Here is a 19,204-nt window from a genome sequence, read left to right on the forward strand (position 1 = left end):
CTTTTGCTGATCATAGCATCTGTTGTATTTTTTGGGTGGGTCTGAATACTGCTTGAAGGTTATGCTTTTTCATAAGGTTTCCCATCTGATCAGTAATTCCTTTGATATATGGCAAAAACACTTTTCCTGTAGGAGACTGTTTTTCCTTGGTTGTTTGATTCATCCTGAGTTTGATTGCTCTTCGGATTTCATTTCTGGAGTAGCCATTTGCCTGAAGTGTGTGGTTTATATGATTAATTTCCTCATTGAGAAAGTGCGGCTCACATATCCGTCTTGCACGATCCACTAATGCTTTCATTATGTCTCTTTTCTGGAGACTTCCAGTTTGGGATTCATGGAGGTCTAATGCAGCTCAGGGAGCTGGGCTGTCCATGCTGCTGTTTGTGGAGGCTGGAGGGGTGCCAACTGCCCGCAGCCCCCTGTTCTCAGGCGGAGAACAGGCAAGTACACGTAAGAACCTGAGGGCGCATTGATCTCGGGTGTGAGGGGGTTCTACACAATGAGCCCCCATCCACTCTTGAGGTCCCACCCAAAGAAGGGTTGCCAAAATCTCTGCAGCGGCTCTGGAGTCTGTTTCTGGCATAAGACCTACATACCAAAGCTTCAGTAAACCGAAAAGGGAATAAGAACTAATTGGACACTTGAAGCAGCAATTACAACCCAAAAGAAACGTCTAAGAAGGTAAAGATTGCTATCTCTTAATACGGGACAGATTATAAAAAGGAATAAAGTGATAAAGAGAATCCAAAAACTGCAAGAGACTTGTTATGTAAAGGAGGAAGCTCCGGCAAATTAAATTTTAAAAAGTGACATTGTAAAGAGAAGTTAAGGCGGAAAATTGACTATTGTTTACATACCTGAGGCTAGGAAGAGATAGCAGACTGTGAGAAAGTTTTAATATCGCGAGAACTGCTGTGAAAAGAAGAGGAACAGGAAGTATGTCAGAATCATAAAGAGACTGGCAAGAAGCGGCTTGTTAACAACGGAAGTGGAAGGTCACCATTTTGAAACAGGGCAAAGCAGTAACTTCAAGGAAAATGGAAGTAGGCCATCTTTGGTGAAGGTAAGGGTGATTGCTTCAATACAAAACCATAGAGAAAAACGCCTGACATTTTGGACTATGCAAACTTTTTTCTTTAAAAAATAAACTGAATCTGGACTATTAAAAATAACAGAAAGCAACAAACTAGCGCCACGGAGTTGAGGAAAACAGCGGACATGTGGGAGTGAAGTGGAGCTAGCCCCACGATGTCGAAGAAGGAGTGGCAAACTGCGCTGGAGAATCTGGATAAAAAAGTTTCAGAAGGAAATAAAGAGCTTAAAGAAATGATGCAGGAGAATTTTAAGGACTTTAAAGAGGCACTAAAATCAGAGATGGCAGAACTCACAAAAAAAATGGATCAAGTACAAAATGACTTGCAAGCTACACAGCAGAGAGTTAATGTAGTAGAGAACGCGGTTGACACCCTAACAGACGTGCAGAGAACGGAGATGCGAGGAATGAAGGGAAGAATGGCCGTAGCTGAATGTAAACAAATGGAAAAGCAACTCAGATTTCGCAGGATTCCGGAGATTGTGGAAAAAACAGCCCAAGAGCAGATTACAGAAATTTTGGCGGGTTACCTGGGGAAAGAAGAAGAGGAGGTTGCAGCTCTTCTGGACGTGGCATACAGAATTAACTCAAAATTTGCAGCTCAGAAGTTACCAAGGGATATGATCGTGCAATTTATGACCAGAAACACAAGAGAGTCAATTGTAAGCAAACAGTTTCAGGAACCATTAGAAGTCGATGGGAAGGTGGTGAGAGTTATGAAAGAACTGCCCAGAGCGGTGTTGTTGGAGCGGAAAAAATACAGAGAGCTGGTCCAGATGTTAAATGATTTGAAAATTAGGTACAGATGGGAAATACCAGAAGGACTGGCATTTGAATTTGGTGGAGTAAGGAGAAATATCAGGTCGGGTCACGAGATGGAAAACTTTATTAGGGACAATGAAAAGAACTTACCAAAAAGTACAAGAATGTGATCATGGAGTGTAAAATAATGTCTTGGAATGTAAATGGACTAAATTCACCTTGTAAACATAAGGCTATTTTCCACTCGCTTTTAAAACAAAAATGTAATATAGTATGTCTCCAAGAGACACATATCAGAAAGCAGGATCTAAAGTATTTGAAATTTGTAAAGCTTGGAAATGAATTTGCTGCAGCCTCCAAAAAGAAGAAGAGAGGAGTTGCGTTGTATATAAAGGAGGAACTGCAGCCAAAATTAATTTTAAGTGATGCAGAAGCTAGATATTTAGCAGTGGAAATAATTTGGAACTCGAAGAAGACCTTGGTGATTGGAATTTATGCACCTAATGGTGCGAAAGAAAACTTTTTCAAGGACTTACAAAAACAACTCGATGAGCTGACCTGTCATGGCCCAGTCTGAGAGTGAGGTCTCCTCTGGAGGAGAGGAGCCTCATGTAGCCAGCCAGGACTCCTCAGGAGAAGAGGAGCCCTGTGTAGCCAGCCCTAGCCCTGATTCAGCAAAAGCCAGCAATCAGGAGCAACAGCTGCTGGCTTATTTGGGAATCGAACTGACTGCTAAGAATATAGACTTATTTAAAAACAACTATGAAAAACTATGGACTCAGATAGAGAGAGATTTGATTAAATGGAACAGACTAAATTTGTCATGGTTGGGAAGGATTGCAGCAGTTAAGATGAATGTGCTACCAAGAGTAATGTTTTTGCTACAGACAATACCAATCATCAGTGACTCTAAGCAATTTGAGAAATGGCAGAGGAAAATATCAGACTTTGTATGGGCAGGCAAGAAGCCTCGAGTGAAAATGAAAGTTTTACAAGATGCAAAGGAAAGAGGCGGAATGCAACTGCCCAATCTAAGACTTTACCATGACGCAATTTGCTTGGTGTGGTTGAAGGAGTGGATGACGCTAAAGAATAAGAAATTACTAGCCCTAGAGGGATATAAAAAAATATTTGGATGGCACGCATACTTATGGCATGATAAAGTAAAGGCGAACTCGATGTTCCTGCATCACTATATACGGAGAAGTTTATATATAATCTGGAAGAAGTATAGAATCTATCTGGAAGAAGGAACCCCTTTGTGGGTAGTTCCATATGAGGTGATAGATCCGAGAGCTGTTGATAATGAGCAACAATGTCTAACTTATAAAGAAATAACTAGAACTGAAGAATCTAAACTCAGAATAAAGACTCAGGAGGAACTATCACCTTATTATGATTGGTTCCAGTATAGACAGATTAGAGATTTATATAACTCGGACTCTGTAAAGGGAGGTATACGAACAGAAAACTCGGAACTAGAGCAGACCCTTCTTAAAGAGGACAAGAAAAGAATATCTAAGGTATACCAAGCACTGCTGAAATGGTATACTGAGGATGAAATAGTTAAAGGACAAATGGTGAAATGGGCCATAAATTTCAACAAAGAAATAACAATGGAGGCATGGGAATACTTGTGGAAGACTACAATGAAGACAACGACATGCACTAGTATTAAAGAGAACATTTACAAAATGATTTACCGTTGGTACATGACACCAAAGAAGATTGTGCTAGGGAATTTGAACACTTCTAATAAATGCTGGAAATGCAGGAAGCATGAGGGCTCCCTCTACCACATGTGGTGGACGTGTGAGGTAGCTAGGCAGTACTGGGGGGAAATAATAAGAGAAATGAGTGAGATATTACAATTTCAAATTAATAAGAACCCAGAACTCCTGCTACTAAACTTGGGAATGGAGGGAATTCCAGTCCATCATAGGACGTTGATATTTTACATGACGGCAGCAGCTAGACTTTTGTATGCGCAAAAATGGAAAATACAAGAAGTGCCAACTACTGAAGATTGGATCCACAAATTGCTGTATATGGCAGAAATGGACAAAATGACAAGAAAATTGAGAAACCTGGACTCAGGACAGTTTAACACAGACTGGGAGAAGCTGAAACAATATTTGGAGAAGAAATGGGAGGTGGGAGGAGAACTGTGGCAGTTTGAGAACTACTGAAGTACAATAAAATGTAGAGGGGGGTGACTTTACCGGGGAGGAGAAGAGGTAAAAGAGAATTTCTAAGCAGTTATGATATTAGATTGATATATATAGAATAATAAATAGAATATTGATAGAAAATAATTAATCATAAGGGTTAACTATAAGGATTGATTAACTAATAATATTTTCTTTTTGATTCCGTACAGTGTACCAAACTGAATATGTTTATTTGAAGTTGTATATGAGTCAAATTGATTGATATCATATATAGACTTATGACTGAAGGGGAATAGAAATACTAATGTAAACAAATATAACTAAAATAGAAAGAAGAAGATAGAATGAATAACATATAGAGTATAAGTTAAACTGGTTGATTTATATGAATGTATGGTTTACATAGTTTATGATATATAGAAATATTTGAAAGTGAAATAATGAAAAATGGGATAAATTGTTTATCCATTATGGAAAATGGGACTCATAGTCAGGGTACAGAGTATTAAAAATAGTTAAAGAAGTATTGCTTAGAATAAAGGGAGAATATATATTTGTTAGATAGAGGAGATTAAAAGGAGTAAGGGAAAAGGGACAAAGGGTTGGAAAACTGTTGGAAGTCAACAAAAAGGGGGAGGAAAGGGAGGGGGTTAGAAATTGGGAAATGGGAATATTGACTGTAATGTGTAAACATTTGATCCTAACCCAATAAAAAAATTTTCAAAAAAAAAAAAAGGAGCAACAGCTGCTGGCTGATCAGAGCTTGCAGCCAGCAGCTGAGGCACCAGCACCCTCTAGCTCCAATACTACAGAGGAAGCTCAGCCAGGGACTTCTACAGGTGCAGCGCAGCCAAGAGCCTTCACCCCACCAGGTTCACCCACGCCCAAGGAACGCTGCAGGCAGCGCCAGAGACTGGAACTGCAGGAGAGATGGCGCAGTGCTCGCCTCTTGAGCCAACGCCAGCTGCTGGAGAGTGACAACGAGTAGTGGCAGGATAGAGCCCCAGCAGCTGGCTGAAAACCACGCCTGGCTATAAGAGCCAGTCTGGAGGAACTGCTGGGCATGGAAGCAAAGTGTCTACTGCCTGCAACCACTCCGTGTTTCATGAACCTTGCCCGTGCCTGCTCTTGGACCTGACATTATCGGTGACTGACCTTGGACTGTGCCTGACCTTGCTTTTGGACTCTGGACTCACTCCTGGCTTTATCTCGTGCTCTGACCACCGGTTTGACTTGGCTTTTGCTTTTGGAACTTCCCTTTGACTTTGGCCTTAAGGTTTGGACTTGAACCACCCTGCTTGGGCTGGCCCAGCCCGTGACATGACCTATGATCAAATAATTCTGGCAGGCGACATCAATGGAGTTACAAACTTGGAAGAAGATAAGAAATCTAAAATTGCACAAAAAAAGAGAGGACTTTTGCCAAAGTCGTTTTTTGCGATTAAGGAACAGGAAAGTTTGGAAGATGTATGGAGGAGACAAAATCCAAAAAAACAGACAATATACTTTTTATTCTGTGAGACATGCTACTCTATCAAGAATTGATAGGATCTGGGCTTCCAAAGAACTAATGTTGTGGACTAGAGATGTGAAGGTAATGCCTAAGCTAGGCTCAGATCACAATCCTACCATGTGGAAATTTGGGAAAAATACTAAAAGAAGAGGATGGAGAATAAATGAAGACTTCCTGCAGATAGAAGAGAACATGATGTTGCTACGAAAGGAGACCAAGTTCTTTATACAATACAATTTAAATAAGGATGTGTCAACTCATAAGGTATGGGACACTTACAAAGCTGTAATAAGGGGAATATTGATGGACTTGAATGCAAGGGACAGAAGGAGAAAAGAAGAAAAAAGAAAGGAAATAACTGAAAAAATTAAAGCCAAAGAGATACAACTTAAGAAAAGACCAGGGAAGAAACGTATATATCAGGATATAAAAATATTGCAGGAGCAATTGACGGCAATGAATAACAAAGAATTGGAGTGGGACTTGAAAAAAATGAATCAAAAACATTTGAAGGTGCAAATAAACCTGGCAAATATCTAGCTTGGCAACTAAAAAAGAAAAAAAAGAGAAGAAAACCATAATTAAAATTAGAGAGGAAGACAGAACATAATTGGACCAACCAGCTATTAGTAGAGCAAAACTGAACCAGAAAAAAGAAGTGAATAGAGATTCAATAGCGGAGTATTTGGAAAGAATGAAACTTCCGACGATGTCAGAGGAATGGAAAGAAAAATTAAATAGGGAAGTGAAAGAGGAAGAAATAAAAGAGGCCATCCAATCTACGAAATTAGGGAAAGCACCGGGACCGGATGAATTGACGGCAAAGTTTTACAAAATGATGGCTAGCGAACTGGCACCTTTTTTGAGAGAGGTAATGAATGAAGTTATGCAAGGCCATAAGATTCCCGATTCATGGAATGAAGCTAACATATCACTGATTCCGAAAGATGGACAGGATTTGACCAATGTTAAAAATTATCAGCCAATTTCGTTGCTGAACAATGACTATAAAATATTTGCAAAAGTTTTGGCGGAAAGGATAAAGGGATGGCTGTTGGAATTTATCGCAGAAGAGCAGGCCAGATTTTTACCTAATAGACAAATTAAGGACAATTTAAGGACAGTAATAAACGCTATTGAATACTGTGACAAGCATTGTGATAGGGAGGCTGGTTTCTTTTTTGTGGACGGAGAAAAAGCATTTGACAATCTGAACTGGGACTTTATGTTTGCCACTATGGAAAAGCTGCAAATGGGAGCAAAGTTCATACAAGCAGTCAAAGAAATTTATAGAGACCAAAGTGCAGCGATTGTAGTGAATGATGACTTAACTAAAAAGTTGAAAATAAGTAAAGGTACAAGACAGGGCTGCCCTCTGTCTCCATTGTTGTTCATTTTGATCTTGGAAATACTGATGATTCAAATACGTGAGGATGATACAATTTGAGGCATAAAAATAAAGGAATTTTCCTACAAGGTCAGAGCATTTGCAGATGATATAATGTTAATAGTAGATGATCCAATTGAGAATATGCCTAAAATAATGGACAAAATAAAAGAGTTCGGAGATTTAGCTGGATTTTATGTGAATAAAAAGAAGTCGAAGATACTATGTAAAAACATGACCAAGCAGAAGCAGCAAGAACTAATGGAGATAACGGATTGTGAGGTAACTAATAAAGTAAAATATCTTGGTATTGAACTGACTGCGAAAAATATAGATCTATTTAAAAATAACTATGAGATATTGTGGATACAAATAGAGAGAGACTTGATAAAATGGAACAAACTGAATTTATCATGGTTGGGAAGAATAGCAGCAGTAAAGATGACATGTGTGATGTTCTTGTTGCAAACAATTCCAATTATCCGAGACTCTAAACAATTTGACAAATGGCAAAGGAAAATTTCAGACTTTGTGTGGGCAGGCAAAAAACCACGTGTGAAAATGAAAGTATTACAGGATGCGAAGGAAAGAGGTGGTTTGCAACTGCCCAATATAAGACTATATTATGAAGCAATTTGTCTGGCATGGTTAAAAGACTGGATAACATTAAAAAAACGTAAATTGCTGGCTTTGGAGGGACACAAAAAGTTGTTTGGATGGCATGCCTATCTGTGGTATGATAAAGTTAAAGCAGACTCTATGTTTTTGCACCACTATATTCGAAGAAGCCTCTTCACAATCTGGAAGAAGTATAAGGTTTATTTGAAAGATGGAATTCCTTCATGGGTGGTTCCGTATGAAGTAATAGATCCGAGAACTGTCGACAATGAACAGCAACGTTTGACCTACAAGGAGATAACACAAATACAATATTCAACAATAAGAATAAAGACAGAAGAAGAGCTGTCTCCTTGGTATGGATGGTTTCAATATAGACAGATCAGAGATCTTTTCAATTCGGACTGTTTAAAAGGAGGAATAAGAATGGAAAACTCAGAATTAGAAGAAGTGATATTACAAGAAGGCAAAAAAGAAATTTCAAAGATTTATAAAGTACTTCTAAAATGGCATACGGAGGATGAAATAGTAAAAGTCCAGTTGGTGAAGTGGGCAGTAAATTTCAATAAAGAAATAACAATGGAGGCGTGGGAGCACCTGTGGAAAAATACATTGAAGATTTCAACCTGTATGAACATTAAAAAGAATGTATACAAAATGATCTATAGATGGTACCTAACACCAATGAAGATTGCGCTAGGAAACACTAACATGTCAGACAAATGTTGGAAATGTAAAAAGCACGAAGGGTCACTATATCATATGTGGTGGACTTGTGAGGTAGCTAAGCAATACTGGGGAGATATAATTGAAGCAATTAATGAGATTTTACAAATCCGAATAAATAAGAACCCAGAATTGTTGCTACTGAACTTGGAAATGGAAGGTGTTCCAGTGCAGTACAGAACATTGTTATTTTATATGACCACAGCGGCAAGACTTTTGTACGTGCAGAAATGGAAAATACCAACTATAGAAGATTGGATTTATAAATTGCTGTACATGGCGGAGATGGACAAAATGACAAGAAAACTTAAAGATCTTGATCCAGGACAATTTATTGCTGATTGGGGGAAATTGAAACAATATTTAGAAAAAAAATGGGATGTGAAGGGAGAACTGTGGCAGTTTGAGAACTATTAAAATGTGATGTTGTAAACAGAAGAGATAAACGACTTTACCATTAAGAGGGAATTTAATTATTACAATCTAAGCTAGTATTATGTTTAAGTAAATCTTACTTAGAATATAGAGTTTAATTAAGGAAGAGTAAAATGGACACATTGGTGGATTAGTGATTTTAATATAGTATATATATAAAACAATTTGAATATGCTTAGAGTAAGAAATATTATGATATATGTGTTATAGAAGAATATAAGTGAAGTCAAGTTAAGTAATAAGAAGGGTTAAGGGTTGGAAAGCTGTTGGAAGTCGATAAGGAGGGGGGAGGAAAGGGTGGGGGTTAGAGTAAACTAGATATGATGGGAATGTATGTATTAAATATCAATATAAACTCACCAATAATTTTTTTTTAAAATTATGCCTCTTTTCTGTCAGGGGTGGTGATTGGAGTTTTTGTGTAAGTACCGATCAGTGTGAGTTGGTTTCCTGTAGACCTTGTGACCTAACTGAAAATTTGCTTTGCGGATGACCAAGGTATCCAGAAATGGGAGTTTTCCCTCGATTTCTTTCTCCATTGTGAATTGTATGTTCAGGTGAATGTTGTTGAGATGATTCAAAAACCCCATCAATTCTTCCTCCCCATGGCTCCAAATGATAAATGTATCATCCACAAACCGGAACCATAAACTAGGTTTGTGGGGTGCTGATTCTAGAGCTGTTTTTTTCAAAATGTTCCATGTAGAAGTTTGCTATAACTGGGCTGAGAGGGCTCCCCATGGCCACCCCATCCAACTGTTCATAGAATTCGTTATCCCATTGGAAGTAACTGGTTGTCAGACAATGATGGAATAAGGCTGTTACATCCTCTGGGAAAATCTGATTAATAAGTGCAATAGTGTCTTTTACTGGAACCTTGGTAAACAGGGATACAACATCAAAACTGACAAGTATGTCTTGTGGATTGAGTTTCAGAGAACTGATTTTGTTGATGAAATCTGCTGAATCTTTGATGTAAGACGAGGTTTTCCCGATGTGGTCCTGCAGGAGATCGGCCAGATGTCTAGCTAATTCATATGTCGGTGAACCAATGGCACTCACAATGGGTCGGAGTGGGACTGAATCCTTATGTATTTTAGGGAGTCCATATAGTTTAGGTGGCTGTGCTTCTGTCTTGCATAGTTTTCTGTGCGTGTCGGGATGTAGTGAGGAATTCTTGATCAGTGCATTTGTTAGCCTGGTGATTTTGCAGGTGGGATCTCGTTTTAGGTTTTTGTAGGGTCTTGTAATCAAGACCCTCAATGAAGATCCAGACATCATCATTCTACCAGCTGATAAAGGCAATGCTACAGTGATCATGAAAACAGAGGAATACAAAAAGAAGATTAGGGAACTCCTGGACCCCTTCACCTCCAGGCGGTAGATACATAAATATTATTCCATACAATATTATTTCATATTTACAATTACTCCCAGTACAACTCTATTACTCTATAGATCATTCCACTTAGCCTTATAATTAAATTAACCTCTCAATTTCCTATTAACCGACTAATCATCTCAAATTGTTTAAACGTTTCTAAGTACCCCACCATCCTTCTAAACCAATTCTCCTCTTGTTCCCTAACCTTTAACCCGTTCATTCTACGTATCTTCATCGTAAGGTACTCTAAAACTATTATATTATTCATATTTCCCCTCCAGTGATTAATCGTCAATTCCTCAGCTTCTTTCCAATTCCTTGCTATAACCTGTCTTGCTGCTACTAACATCAAATTTATCCACTTAGATTCCTCTCTTAACCTTAGCCCTATTCCATCCAAATTAATAAGTGTCATTGCTTTAGATATTCTTACCCTTCTTCTCACTATCCTCGACATTTCCATACCAATTTGATCCCAGAAATTTTTTACTAAAGGACAGTCCCACCACATGTGACTGAACATTCCCAATTCTCCACATTTCTTCCAACAATTTTTACTCCCCGATTTTGAGATATAATATAACTTAACCAGTGTATAGTACCATTTCTGTATCATCTTCAGACCATGCTCCTGAATTAACCTAGATGTAGTAATTAAAGGAGGTAACCTAAAAATCATTTCCCACTCTTCATCCCTAATTTTACCTTGAATATCTATTTCCCAATATTCCTTCAAAAATTCTCTCGGTGATTCCCCTGTGCCTAATAAAACCTTATACAATTTTGAAACTATTTTTGTCTTATCTTCTCCATACTCTTTCACCAATTTTTCAAAGGGAGTAATTAATCTTTTACCAATATCGTTAATTTCTTTCTCCTTCAACAAGGAGGAAATTTGGGAGTTTTGCAGCCAATTAATCCTATTCAAAATATTATTCTCCTCTTCCACCATCCCTTCTGCTCCCCACACCTTTTTCAACTCTATAATCGACATCTTCTTTAATTTATCTCCTACCTCCTTTGACATCGTGTCATGGCCCAGTCTGAGAGTGAGGTCTCCTCTGGAGAAGAGGAGCCTCGTGTAGCCAGCCAGGACTCCTCAGGAGAAGAGGAGCCCTGTGTAGCCAGCCCTAGCCCTGATTCAGCAGAAGCCAGCAATCAGGAGCAACAGCTGCTGGGTGATCAGAGCTTGCAGCTAGCAGCTGAGACACCAGCACCCTCTAGCTCCAACACCACAGGGGAAGCTCAGCCAGGGACTTCTACAGGTGCAGCGCAGCCAACAGCCTCCACCCCCCCCCCAGGTTCACCCACGCCCAAGGAATGCCGCAGGCAGCACCAGAGACTGGAACTGCAGGAGAGATGGCACAGTGCTTGCCTCCTGAGCCAACGCCAGCTGCTGGAGAGTGACGATGAGTAGCATCAGGATGGAGCCCCAGCAGCTGGCTGAAAACCACGCCTGGCTATAAGAGCCAGTCTGGAGGAACTGCTGGGCATGGAAGCAACGTGTCTACTGCGTGCAACCACTCCATGTTCCTTGCCCATGCCTGCTTTTGGACCTGACACTACCGGTAAATGACCTTGGATCGTACCTGACCTTGCTCTTGGACTTTAGACTCACTCCTGGCGTTATCTCGTGCTCTGACTACCGGTTTGACCTGGCTTTTGCTCTTGGAAATCCCCTCAGACTCTGGCATTAAAGTTTGGACTTGAACCACCCTGCTTGGGCTGGCCCAGCCCATGACAGATTGCTTCCACCCACTTCCCGGCATGGACGCAGTGATGCCCACCCCGGGAAGCCTGGCAATGCTGCAGGACCAGGTGCTGCAATTAACCCAAGCACTGGTGACTTTGCAGCAGCAGATTGCTACTCTTCTTGTTGCCCCTGCTGCACCTCTGCCTGCAAAATGCCCAGTGAAGCCTCCTGACAGTTTTGAGGGCAATGTGGAAGAATTCCCAGCATTTCTTGCCCAGTGCCAGCTATACATTGAGCTCCGGGCCAGGGACTTTGCCACGGATAAAATCAAAGTTTGCTTCATCCTCAGCCTGTTAAAGGGGCAGGCAGCAAGATGGGCCACACCCTTGTTACTGGCCAAATCCCCTCTGCTGGGGGACTTTCCAAACTTCGTGGCTCACATTACCGCTGCCTTTGCAAACCCTCTGAAAGCCATCAAAGCAAACCAGCAAATCCGTGCCCTCACCTAGGGGAACGGGACTGTGGCTCAATATACCACAGAATTCCAGCTACTGGCTCAGGACCTGGAGTGGAACGAGGCAGCCCTAGTGGACCAGTACCTGGAAGGGCTGTCTGATGAAGTTCTCGATGAAGTGGCCCAATCGGAACGGCCGGTGGAACTGCAGGCACTCATTCTCCTATGCCTACGAATCGAGGGGCGACTGGAGAGCAGGAAAACAGCCCATGCATTGAGCCATCGGCCTCCGCCCAGAGCCTCACCTGAAGACAGAGATCAGCCTGCACAGTTAGGTGGGCCTCGTACCTACTTGCCTCCAGAGGAAAAGGAGCGACACCAAGCCCACCACCTCTGTTGGTACTGCGGTGAGGTGGGCCACTATGCCAACAGCTGCCCTGCAAAGAAGAAAATTTCAGCTACAGGGCGGGAGCAGCCTCCTGTAAAACAACTGGTTGGGGTGGCCAATGCCTCCGACGACCATCCTGAACCTTTCCTGGTACCAGTGAAGCTTTGCTTACCTGACGGCTGGTGGCTGTTTGTGTACACCATGATAGATTCGGGAGCCTCCCGCTGTTTCATGGATGCTCACTTTGCAGCCCAGCACAAAATTCCTCTTCGGTTCAAGGAGGCACCCACCATAGTTGAAGCCATTGATGGGCACCCACTATGCTCTGGCCCAGTGGTCAAAGAGACCCAGCCACTCGTGCTATGAGTCCAGCAGCATCAGGAGAAGCTCTGCTTTGATGTTGCGAGTACACCTCGGTTCCCCTTCATCTTGGGACTTTCCTGGCTCAGCCTCCATGACCCCGTCCTTTAGGTGGGCCCAACTGGACCTCCAATTTCGGGACCCATGTCCGCACCTGACCCAGCCTACGGTCCTGGCCACTGTCACAGCTGCACCAACCTCTTCCACTCTCCCCAAACTGTATATGGACTTCCAGGATGTGTTTGAGGAGAAGCGAGCAGACCAACTTCCCCCCCACTGGCCATACAGCTGTGCTATTGACCTGCTTCCAGGCTCACCCCTGCCGGTAGTACGCCTGTATTCACTGTCAGAGCCCAAGCTGGCTGCACTCAGGGATTTTCTTGCCAAAAACCTGCAGCGGGGGTTCATCTGCCCGTCCACCTCGCCCACCTCTGCTCCCGTATTATTCATCAAAAAGAAAAGTGGGGAACTCCGGTTATGCAACGATTACCGGGCCCTGAATAAAATCACTGTCCGAGACAGGTACCCACTTCCCCTAATCGCTGACCTACTAGAGCAATTGAGGGGAGCCCAGATCTATACCAAACTTGACCTTCGGGGGGCATATAACCTGGTGCGCATCCGGAAAGGAGATGAGCGGAAGACAGCTTTCAGTACTCGATATGGACAGTATGAGTACCTTGTAATGCCGTTTGGGCTGACCAATGCACCAGCTGTGTTCCAGAGGTTCATGAATGACATCTTTCGCAACCTCCTGGATCAATTTGTCATCATTTATTTGGATGACATCTTGATTTATTCTCGGGATCCCACAGACCACCCACAGCATGTATGAACCGTACTCCAGTGACTACGGCAACATGGTCTGTTTGCCAAGTTGGAAAAGTGTGCCTTCCACCTCCGGGCGGTGGAATTCCTTGGCCATGTAATCTCCCCCCGAGGGATTCAGATGGACCCCAGGAAGGTTGAGGCCGTACAGACTTGGCTAGCCCCCCCATTCCCGATAGGATGTGCAGTGTTTTCTGGGCTTCACCAATTATTATCGCCAGTTTATTCCAGTCTTTGCCGAGACCACGGTACCACTGACACAGCTACTGCAGCCCAGGGTGCCATTCCAATGGACTCCTGGAGCAGATCAAGCATTCAAAGCCCTGAAGGGCTGCTTCACTGCTGGACCAGTCTTGCGACCCCCAGACCCCCAGCTGCCATTCACTGTGGAGGCGGACGCTTCTAGCACCGTGATTGGGGCCGTACTTTCCCAGCGAGAAACATCCTCAAGCCCTCTGCGACCCTGCGCCTATTAGTCCCGCCAGCTCACCCCAGCAGAGAAAAACTACACCATCTGGGAGCAGGAATTACTCGCCATCAAGGCGGCCTTTGAGGTTTGGCGGCACCACCTCGAGGGGGCTCGACACCCGGTCCAGGTACTCACTGACCACCGAAACCTGGAACACCTCCAGACAGCTCGTCGCCTGAACCAGAGACAGATCCGGTTGTCCTTATTCTTTTCCCGGTTCAACTTTAAAATCACCTATGTGCCCAGCTCGCAGAATAAACGAGCCGATGCCCTCTCGAGAAAGCCAGAGTATGCTTCACCGGAAGGAGAGGAACGTCCCCTGACCACCATATTACCTCCAGAAACTCTTGCAGCCATCCAAACTACCCCGGGACTCTCTGCCAGAATTCGCGTGCAACAATTGCAGGACTTGTTTGCCCAGAAGCAGCTCCAGGACCTCCACACGTCCTCACACCCAAATGCAGCCAGATTTGGGGAAGAACATGGCCTGCTCACCCACCGGGGCCAGGTTTATATTCCCCCAGGCCCATTGCGCACCGAGGTACTACAACTGGCACACGTTGCCAGGCCTGCTGGAAATTTTGGCTGTCACAAAACCACCCACCTACTGACCCGGGAGTTTTGGTGGCCCCGGGTTCAATCTGACGTGGCCCGGTATGTGAGAACCTGTGATACCTGCAGACGGGCCAAGGACCACCCTGAGAAACCCTCTGGACTCTTATTACCCCTGCCTACACCCCCCAGGGCCCTGGAAGGTCATCTCCATGGACTTTATCACTGACCTGCCCTGCTCCGAAGATCACACGTGTATCCTGGTGGTGGTGGACCTGTTCACTAACATGGCTCATTTTGTTCCCTGTCCCAGACTTCCCACAGCCCCGTCTACCGCACAGCTCTACTTACAACACATCTTCAGGCTCCATGGGATACCAGACCATCTGATCACAGACCAGGGAGTCCAATTCACCTCCCGGTTCTGGCGCGCCCTGCATACCCTCCTCAGCACCCAGGTCCACTTGTCCTCTGCACACCACCCCCAATCTGATGGGCAAACCGAACACATTAATGCAACCCTGGAACAGTATCTGAGGTGCTATACGAACTACCAGCAAGATAACTGGGTGGCCCTACTCCCCCTGGCCGAATTCGCCTACAACAATGTGGTGCACACGTCCACCCAACAAACACCCTTCATGGCAAACTATGGATATCACCCTCAGTTCTTCCCCAGCACTACCTCCTCCACTGGTGTTCCTGCTGCCGATGACTACCTCCAAGAACTCCAGTCTCTACACCAACTCTTGAATGAGCAGTTGCAACAGGCCAAAGAGGCATACAAGAAGGCTGCAGACCAGAAACGCCAACCCGGTAAACCCTTGAAAGTGGGAGATCAGGTCTGGCTCTCAACCCGCCACATACGGACCCAGAGACCATCCCGAAAACTGGATGCCTGATTTATCGGCCCGTTCACCATCACGGACCAGGTCAACCCTGTGGCTTTTCGACTGCACTTGCCTCCTACGCTCCCGATCCACCCAGTCTTCCATCGATCTCTCCTCATTCCCGCCTCGTCCCCAGACCCACAGAGACTCCAGCCGCTTCCTCCCCCGCCAGTGCTTGTTGATGGGCAAGAAGAATATGAAGTCGCCCGGGTCCTAGACTCCCACCGACGCTGGGGATGGCTGCAATATCTGGTCGACTGGAAGGGTTATGGCCCAGAAGACCGATCCTGGGAGCCTGCCAGTAACCTCCATGCTCCGGACATTATCTGCCAGTTCCACAGGGCCTGCCCCCAGAAACCCGGTCCGTGGAATGGAGGGGGGCCTGAGCGGGGGGATGGTGTCATGGCCCAGTCTGAGAGTGAGGTCTCCTCTGGAGAAGAGGAGCCTCGTGTAGCCAGCCAGGACTCCTCAGGAGAAGAGGAGCCCTGTGTAGCCAGCCCTAGCCCTGATTCAGCAGAAGCCAGCAATCAGGAGCAACAGCTGCTGGCTGATCAGAGCTTGCAGCCAGCAGCTGAGACACCAGCACCCTCTAGCTCCAACACCACAGGGGAAGCTCAGCCAGGGACTTCTACAGGTGCAGCGCAGCCAACAGCCTCCACCCCCCCAGGTTCACCCACACCCAAGGAACGCCACAGGCAGCGCCAGAGACTGGAACTGCAGGAGAGACGGTGCAGTGCTTGCCTCCTGAGCCAACGCCAGCTGCTGGAGAGTGACGATGAGTAGCATCAGGATGGAGCCCCAGCAGCTGGCTGAAAACCACGCCTGGCTATAAGAGCCAGTCTGGAGGAACTGCTGGGCATGGAAGCAACATGTCTACTGCCTGCAACCACTCCGTGTTCCTTGCCCATGTCTGCTTTTGGACCTGACACTACCGGTAAATGACCTTGGATCATACCTGACCTTGCTCTTGGACTTTGGACTCACTCCTGGCATTATCTCATGCTCTGACTACCGGTTTGACCTGGCTTTTGCTCTTGGAAATCCCCTCAGACTCTGGCATTAAGGTTTGGACTTGAACCACCCTGCTTGGGCTGGCCCAGCCCGTGACACATTGATCCCCTCAATGGGGCAAATTTATCATAATACCACATTTTAGTAAGAGGTGATATCCCCGGGGCAAGCTTTTTTCCCACTTCTCCCATACCCAACAGGGTCCCTAAAAAGTTGATAATTTGTTGCCTATCTTCTTCTTCCTTTTCCTCCTATCAAACAAACTTTCCTTTCCCCCTACTACCTCAAAATGTTCCCATTCTATCCAGCCAAGATCTTCTCCTAACTCGCCCTCCAAACAAATCATTAGATGCCTTAATTGATATGCATCGTAATACAAACTAATATTGGGAATCCCCCATCCCCCATCTTTTATTCCATAATATCTATACCTACCTGCCGTCCTTGGTTTCTTAGATGCAAAAACAAATCTATCTATAGCTCCTTGCCACTTCTTCAATATATATCCTGGTATATGCCAAGGTAGTACATAGAAAAGGTAAGTCAACCTAGGAACTAAAAACATTTTAACCATCACATTCCTTGTACTAATTGAATCTTTCCTCCTCCCCCAAGCTCTCATTTTATCTTCAATTCCGCTCCAAATTCTTTTAAAATTATACTCAAACATTTTTTTATCATTCCTAGTAATAGTAACCCCTAAATACTTCACCATTTTGTTCGCTGTAGGAATCCCCAAAGTTTTAGAAGCTGCTAATTGTATTTTCGGTTTAACATTAAAACACATCATTGAAGATTTTGAAAAATTCACTTTCAACCCTGACACCTCTTCAAATTCCTGTAATACCTTTTTTAACGGGACCATTGCGGACTCCAAATCCTTAATTGTCACCATCATGTCATCTGCATACAATGTTAACAGATTCCCATCTACTTTCCCTTTTCCTGGGACTTCAAAACCTACTATTCCTTTATTCTTTTTTAATTTAAGCACCAATGGCTCCAGTGCTAAAATAAATAACATAGGAGATAGAGGGCAGCCCTGTTTCATACCACTCAATACTTGAACATACCACACTGCTGATCCACTAACTCCTACCATCGCCTTGGATTTGTTATATATTGCCTTAATCATATTTTGAAATTTCACCCCAAATTTATACTTTTGAAATATATTTTCCATATATGTCCAATCCACCAAATCAAATACTTTATAAATATCCAACGCCATAAGCATAAGAGGCAATCCCTTATTTTTAGCTAAATAGACCATACCTATCACCTTCCTAACCGCTTCTACCAAATACTTCTGAGGCATAAACCCAAATTGATCTTTCCCTATCAATTGTGTTATACATTTTTTAAGCCTCATTGCCATAACTTTTACAAATATTCAATAATCCATATTGGTGATAGAAATTGGCCCTTAGAGTCCCTTAGAGTCTGATCCTTCCCCGATTTAGGGATTAACACCAACCTCGACTCTAACCATGTAGGTGGGGTAGCGGATCCGTCCAGAATTCCCTAAAACACTTCAGTCACATGTGGCACCAATATGTCCTTAAAATGCTTATAAAACACCGCATTGAACCCGTCTAATCCGGGTGCAGATTGCACGTTCATAGAGTCTATGGCCATCTTAACTTCTTCTTCCATTATATTCTTATCTAGTTCCCATCTACTTTCCTCACTCAATTCTGGGAATTCCACTCCCTTGCAAAATTGTTCTATATCATAATTTTTAATTCCTTTGTTTGCATACAGTTTATTATAAAAATCTAAAAAGTTCTCCAATATCTTTTTAGGTTCAGTTTCCAACTCCCCTTTATCATTCCTAATTGCCCTTATATTTTTTCTTACCTGGAGATTCTTAACTTTATTTGCTAATATTTTCCCTCCTTTCCCTTCAAACTCATAATACTTCTGTTTACTATACCATAATTTTAAGGTGGTCCTGTTAACATCTAATACATTCAGCTCTTCTCTTTTCCTATTTACTTGTTCCCTATCCTTCTTCTTCTTAGATTTGCTAAATTTCTCCTCCAATACCCTAACTTCTTCTTCTACTTCTTTAATCTTCCTATCTTTACCTTTCTTCAATCTCACCAAATTCTGCATACATAATCCTCTAATAGTAGCTTTCATTGCTTCCCATCTTATTTTCAATGACGTATCTGATTTTTTATTCTCCACAAAATAGCATTCTATTGCTTTTTTAATGTTACCCTTGCTTACTTCATCTGCAACTAACCATGGGTTAAACTTCCAAAAATAAGGCCTATTAAAATGACCTACTTGCAAAAACACTGAAACAGGGGCATGGTCTGTAATCTTAATCATTCCAATATCCATATCTTTTACCTAATTCCTTACTTCCTGAGAAATTAAAATACCATCCAGTCTTGAATAAGTTCCATGTACACCAGAGTAGAATGTATATGAATCATCATTAGGATACCTTTCGATCCAG

This window comes from Eublepharis macularius, chromosome 3, assembly GCF_028583425.1.
Source record: "Eublepharis macularius isolate TG4126 chromosome 3, MPM_Emac_v1.0, whole genome shotgun sequence".
Classification (NCBI taxonomy): Eukaryota; Metazoa; Chordata; class Lepidosauria; order Squamata; family Eublepharidae; genus Eublepharis; species Eublepharis macularius.